We start from the raw sequence: 10,715 nt of genomic DNA on the forward strand, positions 1-10,715 counted from the left end.
GAAGAGAAGGAATTGGTTTCACACCTGAAGCCCAATTCCTTCGGCCTTTGTCCGGTCTTCTGTCGGCCCAAAGAAAACACAGAAAACACGAGACCCTCTCCGATGTCGGTGTCGGTGTCGGTGTCGGTAAGGCCAGGTCTTTTGTCCGCCCAACGAAAACACAAAAAACATGAGACCCTCTCTAATGCCAGTGTCGGTGTCGGTACTCCTGTTGCTGGTGCTTGGGGTCTCCTCTTCTTACTCCATTTGCTTGTTCTTGTGAACCTTCTAGCTCGTGTGCCTCTCACACGGTGAACAAATGGAAAGGGGTTTGCAAAACACTCCTACTCTGTCAACTCTACTAATCATAGTGTCGTGCACCATTGTTATTAATCCTTGTAGACAACAACGCCCGTAAACCTCGAAAACATTGGGTTGCAAACACTTCTAATCCACTAATGATGAGAACATACGCCGTTTAAACATGTCAGCAATAACATACATTGCTTCTATTGGTATATGATTGGACTCTCTCCACCTCGAATCGATGACTTTTATCGGCCCCGATGTGAGAGGCATGACACTCGTTGAGGGCTTCGTGACCAATAGACATTGCTTCTATTGGTATCTTATTGGACTCTTTGGACCTCTCATCGATGAGTTTTTTCGGCCCAGATGTGAGAGGCATGACACTCGTTGAGGGCTTCGTGGCCAATAGACATTTCTTCTATTGGTATTTCATTGGACTCTCTCAACCTCGCGTCGATGTGTTTTTTCTGCCCAGTTGTGAGAGGCGTGACACTCGTTGAGGGCTTCGTGGCCAATAGACAACACTTCTATTGGTATCTGATTGGACTCTCTCAACCCCGCATCAATGAGTTTTTTCGGCCCAGATGTGAGAGGCACGACACTCGTTGAGGGCTTCATGGCCCTTACATAATAGATATATAATATGATGAGTTTACGGAGCCATGTGGATGAAAGCTACTTTTGCGATCCAATTCAATTTCAAACTCTCCACTTAATTGTGTTTTGAGTTTTGGTTATGAGCTTCGCCAAGGCATATGAGCTCTAATTTGAGGATTTGGAATCATTTTGCTATCGAGTGGCCAACAATATGCAAATGCCATTTCTTTTCTATTGTTTTATAAGTATTTACTAGACATAATATATATACATACACACACAAACATACATATCTATACGTATGTATATGTATGTATTTCCCTCTCCGTTGAGATAGTGAGCGTGTAAGTATTCAAAACCTAACCTATTGGGTAAAAGAGGCGTGATTTGAAACCTACATAGAAAACCTTCAATGGATTTACCTTGTTATCTTCAAATTGAGACTAAAGTGGGTGCAAAAACATTTATACTTTCTAAGCATGAAGGGTAGGCTTTTAAAATAAAGGCAAAAAATATATGTGTTCGATTCATACTCTTTTCAATGTGTTTGCCATAATGCAACATGTGTTTTTCTTACTTGCATGAGTATCACAACCTAACTAAACATAAGAACCCAGCAACACAACGGTGATTATTACACATATTTATACATATATAGATAGAGGGAGATATAGAAACCCGATATAATTTGATCGATCTCAGCCAAAGGATACACTCATCCTTTCCTGAAGTTAAGAATCATATGCTACATGATTGGATGATAAGGTCGCGACGAGAAGAGTCCTTCTAGAAGGTCATGACAAAATCTATATTTTATTCTATGACAAGCAAAGTTTTTCCTCGGAAGTTAGGTATGCACCTGTAAAACCAAAGTGACCATGAAGCAAAAATTTAGCAATAAAGGAAACAAGTCCACACTCAAATTCTAAGCACTCATTCCACTTATGCATATATATAGACACACTTATTGGACTCGAATTCTAAGCACTCTCTAAAGTTCTACATACCACACACCTGGGCACATATTATACTAAGACACACTCAATGCCACAAGTAACAATTGGCAACGGTTCGGTTTGAGAGGGTCCAAACCAAACCTATTTGGAACCGAACCATTTAATTTTTTTGAAACCTGAACCAAACCAAACCAAACCGTTAAAACATTTTTCAAACCGTTAAACCATTAAACCGTAAAAAACACGGTTTCGGTTTTCAACATAGGTCAACATTTAAAATTTTAATTATTAAAAATTTTAAATTTATAATATTTCATTATTTAGAATTTTAAAATTTTTTAAGATGTTCCTAAAATGTGAGAATAAGGTGTAAAAATGAAAAGATTGTTTAAAAACAATTTTTTAGAATTTATTTTAAAATTTAAATTTAAATTTTTTTAACTTAAAAATTAAAAACCGTTAAACTGTTTAAACCGCGGTTTTTGACCGTTGAAACCGAACCAAACCGTTTAAAAAAACCTAAACCTGACTGAACTGAATCAGATTGTTGAAACCGTTAAGCCGTTAAACCGTGGTTTCGTAGTTCGGTTCGGTTCAAACCGAACCGTTGCCAATTGTTAGCCACAAGGGTGCACATACCCCCAAAATAAAATCATATGAGCATTCACGAACCTTTGCACATACATATATTTTGGGCACTTACATTCACGTAAGCATACACTTAAATACATACGTTCGCAACTAAAAATTATGAAAAGTAGCGATGGCGAGGAGCAGGAGCAGAGCATGGCGAGAAGAGGAAATGGCGAGCAGGAGCAGCACGGTGAGGAACGCGAGCGCTGGTTAGCTGTGTGCCGCTGTCCAAGAACTCGGCCACTCGTCAGAGGCTGTTCGGCTGCACAGAGTGCCTCGAATGAACCACATTGCTTGTGAGTTTACCTACCCCTACAGTGTCAGTTACGTTCTGATTAGGGAATAAGACTGAGTGTAGAGCACTAGAGGATAAGGGAGCCTAAGGGCTGCGGGATACAAGAAAACATGGTGGCAAGGGAGCCATCTGAGGGTGGTAAAGTAGACTCAATGTCATCGATTAAAATATCAACGGCAAGGGTGTTGCCCGTGCGGTGGGTGGAGTCGAGGTATGCACTACAAAGGATGGTTAATGGCCGCGAGAAGCAGCAAGTTGGGAATTTGGAACACAAGGAAACAAGTGACGCTTGGAAAGTCGTAGGGAATCATATTAATGGAGGTGCTGGTAGGATAGGTAAGGATTCGGTGAATCAGACAGATAAGAGGGGATGGATGAAAGAGATGATTAGGGCTCCTTCCAGCAGTATGGCTACAACCCTCTTTGCAGATGATGGCATTGAGGATTCACGAGTGTGGGGAGAAGCGGAGGTTTGGAAAGTAGATGCACGGAAGCAAGAAGTTGGAGGAGATCATGCCAACCTTGCATCATGGCAAATGGATGAAGAGGGAGTAGAAGAGGGGCAGCGGGGATTGCAAGGAGGATCGTCTCAAGGGTTGCCTATGGTGGAGAGTGAGGCCAAAGAGTACACGTTACAAGTGGAAAATCTTTTGAATGAATGTGGTCAGGCACATAATGCACATAATACATGCACGAGAGGAGATGATGATAAGGATTTGAAAATGGTGGAGACTTCCGATGTATTGGATGTTTTTCTGTCCGAAGAAGAAAGTACAATCTTAAATGCCGAGATCAAAAGATTAAAAAAATGTTCGTTCATTTGTAAGCTATTTGGTGGTAGGCCCAACAGAGGTATGGTCCGTGATATGCTACAAGTAGCTTTAATGGATAAGGTCCCACATATAAAGAGTGTGGATAATATGGGTCGAAATTTCTTTCACATCGAAGTGAACGAAGGGAGTGATGTATCGCAAATTATCAATATGAAATGTGTAGAACTCAAATACGGAAGAGCTTTGTTGTTGGAGTGGCATGCTAATTTCAATGTTATGGATGAGGCTAAGAAAATTGGTAATCCCATGGTGATATCTATGGTATTCCCTAATCTGCCTCGACACTTATATCCGTTGATGCAAAATATTGGGGAGAAGATTGGCACAATTTGTCCTTCCAAGGCATCCATGGTAGACAAAATCCGAGACTCCCCTAAGATTAGGGTGCTTGTGCAAAGTTTGTCCACACTTCCCTCCCTAATTAGAGTGCATGATGTGGAGGGAAGATTGATAGATGTGGAGGTGGAATATGAGGGTTTACCTGGCCAATGTTTCTATTGTAAAAGAAAGGGCCACATTGCCAAGGAATGTCCAAGGAAGATTAATAGAAATGTAAGGGGGGAGAAGGATACTGGGCTGTTAGATAAGCAAGAACCGATAAGGGAGTCAAGATTGAGCAACCTCATTGGGGCTGAGAAGGCGAACAATAGTGCAAATGGCTGGACTCGTGTTTCGGGACGGAAAAATGGCTTGCAACGAGAAGTAAACACGAATACACCTCATGCAGATTTGAGAAATCGTTTTGAAGTGTTGCAAGAAGAGGAGGACCTAGCACAAGATTCAAAGAAAACTATTGTTGAAGAGGTGGTAGTATGTACACCCGAGGTCATGTTAAAAAGTGGAACACTTAGACAAGAATCTACCATGGGCTCCCCTTCCTCTATTGGTAAAAGTGGAAGTATGGGACTGAGAGCAATGAAAGACTGGCTGCGTAATGGGAGATGTCAAGAAAGCTCACCCAACGCTCCTGAAATTAAGTTGCAAGCAGTGGGAGAAAGAAGTAAGGAGGCTAATGTTAGAGTTCCAATCAAATTTGTTAGGTCAAAAATATTGGAAGGGGACATGCTGGACAAGGGATATAGGTTTAGTCAGCAAGCTCTCACAAGACTGACGGATTTGTCACAAGGGGAAGCTCTAGGGCTAAGGGTTTATGTAATTGTTGCTGAACGAAACAAGCTGCCGGCTATAGGCTTCTCTTTTGATCTAACAGACCTAGAGGTTACAACTAGTAACATGCCACGGATCTCCAACTTTATAGAAGTCAAGGCACATAAATACTTTCGCAGCCTACCTATCAATTGGAATGGAGATAATTGGAGGTTGATGTGGCTGAATGCTGGAATGATATGTGGGAGTTTTCATAATTCTTGCATTAAAAAACAGATTTTACTATGCCTAGAGGAGATGATAGACCCTCTTGATGAGGTGTTGCACTTCCATGAGGAGGAAATGGCTGAAGCTACAAGGCAAGATGTTGTTTTAGGATGGGAGAGGATCAAGTCGGGAGGTTGGGCATGGGCTCGTGGGGAGGGACTATGTCCGGCTTGGGAGACCTCACAATTGTTCTCATGAAATTAATCACGTGGAACATACAAGGTCTAGGCGGTAGCAAATGTATGTTGGAGAGGAAGAACCTCCGCCAAGAGTTCAAATCCCCTAGCTTTAGGGGGATCCCAGACATTTTGCTCTTGCAAGAGCACCATTTGAGTGCGAACAGAATCTCGAGTATTGGCAATCCTCTAGCGGGGGATTGGCATACTATTTGGTCCCCAGCGCAAGGTGAGCATGGTAGAAAAGGGGGTGTTTGTACATCTATTAAGAATAATCCAGATATAATTGTTGTGGGCCAAGGCACCATCGTGGAGGGACGTGCCATCAAATGTGACAATCAAATGGCAACAACGTATCATTGGAATAATAAATGTGTACGCGCCCAATTCGAGAGTGATGGGGCCCTTTTTTGGAGGCAATTGGCTGATGGATTGCCGATGGCAGATGCATGGATCCTCGCAGGGGATTTTAACATGACTATGCACGCAGAAGACAAGGTGGGGGGCATGCATACGGCGGTGCAGGGGTCAGAGCTAGTTGCATGGGATTTGTTGATGGGCAGAATGGGAGTGAAAGATGCTTGGTATGTACTAAAAAAGCCTCGGAGCTCATTACGCTTCTCAAGAGCAGGCTGTAATATAAATGGCTATTGTATGTCTCGCATAGACAGAATATACATAAGCTCGGAACTGGAAAAATATGGCAGCAATGTTGAAATCATCGCAGGTTCAGCTTACTCTGATCACATGCCGGTTTCGATTACGTTGGTCACTCAGAGGCTGAACAAAAGGGACTGCAACTTAAGGATTAGTAATAAGCTTTTTGAGGATGTGGAGGTGAGAAGTAAGATAAGGAGTATATGGGAAAATAATCTAGCTGGTTGTGGTGCTTTGGATAATCTTCAAGGAAAGATGATTGAAACTTCAAAGTATTTGCATGAAGAGACTAAAAATAGATTGGAGAGATCTAAGGAAAGAAAGGTGAGACTAAGAAGATCGATAGCGGCTGCCCAAAGAATGCTCCAGAAAAATCCCAAGTGTCTTTGGTCAAGATCAGGTTTGGAGGCTGCCAAAGAAACACTACAGCGGTTGATTGTGTCAAGAAATAAGATGGTATTCAGGAGTTCAGCAGCTTGGTGGAGTAGGAATGGGGACAAGGTGAACCAACAATTTTTTAAGTTTAAAAAACCGTGCACAATTGGTAACTTCATTCCTAAATTGATCAAGGAGGATGGTTCACTGTCAGAAGATGTATCAGAGATCATGGAGGCAGTCACATCTCACTATAATGGGCTACTATCAAATAATTATAGTCTCCCAGACCAGCCCTCACTGGCAGAATTTGTATCGGAGGGAATGCAACCAAGAATTTCAGAGGTTGCACAAGTTAAGTTGTCTGGGCCACTCTTGGAAGAGGAGGTGTCAGATGCTCTGGCAAGTATATGTAGAACGTCTTGTCCAGGAGACGATGGATTATCAAAAGATTTTTATGAAAAATTTTGGGAAATAATTAAGGTTGACCTGGTTGCTGGACTAAATGAGGCATGGGATGATGGGTACCTCCCTGAACATTTTAAAGAGGGACTAATATTTCTAATTCCTAAGGTAAAGGGTATAATATCAGATGTGAGGCAATGGAGACCGATTACGTTGCTCAACACAATCTATAAGATTTTTGCTAATATGCTGGCCAAGAGGGTCAAACCCCACTTACATGCGCTAATTAATGTTGGACAAACAGGATTCATGGAAAATAGATGTATAATCGATAATGTGTTGACCTTTTGGGAAGCGATTGCCCTGGAGAAGAAAACCAATCAACATATTGCATGCCTCATGCTTGACTTTGAGAAGGCATATGATAGAGTACAATGGCCTTTTTTAGACAAAGTCATGGAGCGGTTGGGACTACCCTCAAAATGGAGAGCAGCTGCGTTGGCGCTTTACAAAGGAAGCTTGAGTAGGGTGTTGGTACTAGGGCAACGGGGCCCATCAATTCCATTATGCAAGTCTGTCAGACAGGGGTGCCCATTGGCCCCCTACCTTTATTTATTTATCTCAGAGGCATTCTCTTTCTTTTTAAATAGACCGGATGCATGAATTTGAGGTTTGGTTGTCCCACATGCTTGTAAGGACTTGTTGGACTCCATATATGCAGATGACACCATGCTCTATCTGCAAGGCAATGATGCTAATTTACAGCAGGCTGAAAATCGAATTGAGTTGTTCTGTAAAGCATCAGGTGGGAAAATTAATTGGAACAAAAGTAGAGGGTTTTGGGTAAGTCCAAACTCTTGGCCGAATTGGCAACCTAATGTTGATTTTCAATGGGTTCCTAATGGAAGGGCTGCTAAGTATTTGGGCTTTTTGGTGGGAATAGAGATTCAGAAAAATCAGCAACTTGAGCAAGTGAAAGACAAAATCAGAAAAAAGCTTCGGTTATGGGCATCAGTAAAGCTTTCCCTTGCAGGTAGAGTAGTTGTGGTAAACCATATTTTGTTGGCCACCATGTGGCACTCATTGGCATGCTGGATGTTAGATAAAGAGTGCATAAAAAATATTAAGGCAATGGTGAGAGGGTTCCTTTGGTCGGGTAGAGACCATGAGACTGCTTCAGCTAAAGTGGCCTGGAGTTGTTTGATCAAGGCAAAAAGTCAAGGTGGACTTGGGATGGTGGATCCAGGTCACCAAAGTAAGGCTTTACTTGGTAAGCTCTTGGTGCGAAGTCTCCAACCTGGACCAGAATTGTGGAAATTGCTTCTTAGAGACAGAGCTGAACTCTAGAGTCCGAGGAATGGCGGCCCTTGGAAGGCAAAGATGTGGTGGTTGTTCAGTCCAGGCCTAACGTTAAAAGAACCTACTAGCATGGAGGATAGGGTGGCCCACACCATAATGAGGGCCTGGTCAAGTTTAAGAGAGGGGTTGGTCTTAATGCAGCCAAAAACAATGGAGGAACAACGCCGTCAACCTCTGTTTTGGAACCCCAGGATTCGAAGTGATGATGGTATGATGCTTGGTCAGAAAAAATACTTGCCATGGGGAAAAATGGTAGGGTACAATGTTAGTTCAGTAAGAGACTGGGAGGAGTTCAAAAGGAGAAGAAGGGAGGGTTTGGTTGGAAGTCCTAGATTTACCGGCATGCTGGAAAAGGTTACCCACTTGATAGATAAGGCTGTTGATGGTCTAGCTAGGCTGAATGAAGAAGAGGGGGTCTGGTTTGGGTGGTTTGTAGGTGAGGGCGATGCGCAAATTATCTGAGGCAGGTGCCCATCTAATGAGTATCGTTTGTGGGGCAACCGAAGTGCTTTGGCAGACAATGGCCAATGGTTGGCAGTGCGAGTGGCAATGTTGGAAGGTAAGAAGTGGCAAGTAAACCCGGACCCAGGGAAGCTGGAATCTTATCGTAAACTCTGGATAGTTGACAACAAGCCCATATGTGATCTGGATTGGGATCCACTAGAGGTGTGGTGGCAGAAACCGGGTACAGACAAACTTGAACGGTTTTTCGAGTACACTACCAAGCTAGGAAGGCAAATCATTGGCTCTAAATTGATGGGTGCTGGCCTAACTCGCAATAGTTGGAAGGATAAAGGCATTTCTGATGACTGGTTGAAGTCGTTTTGGAGGAGGCTATGGGCGTTTGATATGCCAGAAAAAATAAAGCTTTGGTTGTGGCTTCTTAGTCACAAAGCGGTGCCGGTGGGGGAGTGGCTTAGGTGTCGTGGTGGTGAGGCTGGATGCAAAAGTTGTGGACACCCTTTGGAATCAATTCCTCATTGTTTTTGGAACTGCAGCGAGGCTATTAACATTTGGGGTTGAAGTCTCAGGATAGTGGCAACATGCGGAGTGAATGGGAGAGTTGTATGGGGGTCCGTACAAGGGCTGAAGTTAACAGGGGAAGGCTGGGCTGAATAGTTAAATCCCCACGGACATGGTTTTATAGTGCAGGATGGCAAGGTGTTTCAACGGGCTGGAGTTCGACATGGCACTAACTCAGAATTTTTTGAGGAGATATGGATGATGGTGTCTTGTTTATCGGTCTGGCACATTTGGACCAACCGTTGTAAATTTGTTTTTCAACAACAAAAGATCCCTAGCGGTGAGGTATTATTAAATATCTGGTTTGAGTTGGTATCTTGGTTGCGGGGACGATACGACTCAATCAAGGGGGAATCTGATGCAGTTGAATGATCTCGATCAAAGTTCTTGCTAAAATGGGGTAATTCTCCTATGGTGGGCAGATCCTCATCAGGGTAATTCTCCAGTAATCAACATAGAGAACAACCACCTTGGTGGTTGAAAATGAGCTACCATCTTTTTAGAACAAAAGTGGAGTATCTTTGCAATGAGTAATAAACTAAACACACTAAGCAATTTTTAGCACGTGAATCTGCAATAAAACCATCTCATTGTCCTTTTAAAAGTATGAATCATGTCCAACCAAGTGTTATGCACCACTTTAATTGGAGAGTCCTTAATTGATCAAAACATAGCACAATGAGCCTTTGAAATATTGCATATAGTGGTGCTACTCAAGAATTCCCTACAATGGTTGCCTCTCCTTCTTTCTTCATAAAAACTATGCCATTAGAAAGAGAAGTACACAAAATCTTCCAAACCAAGTGTTGAAAGCATGGTCGAGAGACTCATTGTCATAATGGAACACATAGTGAAGATGTTCACACATAATTAAACTAGCATGCATACCATTTTACAATTCTACATATATAGCGACAAAGCTATACATACATATATAATATGCATACATACATAACATACATACATTAGTGGATGGATGGATGGATCATATGCTCCTCTTTTTGGGCTCGGACGTCGAGCATAAATCAACGTACCTACATACATTTGGGTCGAGAGATCCTTCGACAGACTTCCTCCCATGGATGGATCAGATGCTCCTCTCTTTGGGCTCAAATGTCGAGCATAAATCAACGTACCTACATACATTCGGGTCGAGAGAGCCTTTGGTAGACTTCCTCCCATGTAAATTGGATATTTAGGGAAAATTTCAGAGTACCTTCCTCCCATGGATGGGAGGACAATTTTATTCATATTGTTTTTTATGCATTGAAACACGTATGACTTGGTTTGATCCACAATAAACCCAACCCAATGCATTATGATGAGTATCTCAAACAAACGGTGGTTTGGAACTCACGGTTTACAACATAAAATGATTTAGTGATAGGTTCTAGACAGTGATTGGCATGGGGGGAAATGACAAAAGGTCCTCCTAACTCAATTAGGAGCTAACATGTTTTTTATTGAGCTCATGGGAGAAGGTAGGATGCATGGAGGACAATTAATGTATCTCAATAAGTTATGAGTAGAGTCACCATACCACCCCATAGCTCTTACCATAGATGGGTTGGTGTTTTTCCAAGATTGGAAGTACTCTTGATTGTAAAGGGGTATTAAGAGGATAAGACCTTCAATTTTTTTGATGTGGATAAAGCAAATAAATTGTCTTAATCGCAAGAAATAGTAATCAATTATTCGTATGCTATTGAACACAAGATAAGGGTAATTGGATATGTTGATCGCA

The sequence above is a fragment of the Azolla caroliniana genome, unplaced genomic scaffold (assembly GCF_043228905.1).
Source record: "Azolla caroliniana isolate FFs.n. ecotype wild unplaced genomic scaffold, voAzoCaro1.0.p SCAF_5, whole genome shotgun sequence".
NCBI classification, from domain to species: domain Eukaryota; kingdom Viridiplantae; phylum Streptophyta; class Polypodiopsida; order Salviniales; family Salviniaceae; genus Azolla; species Azolla caroliniana.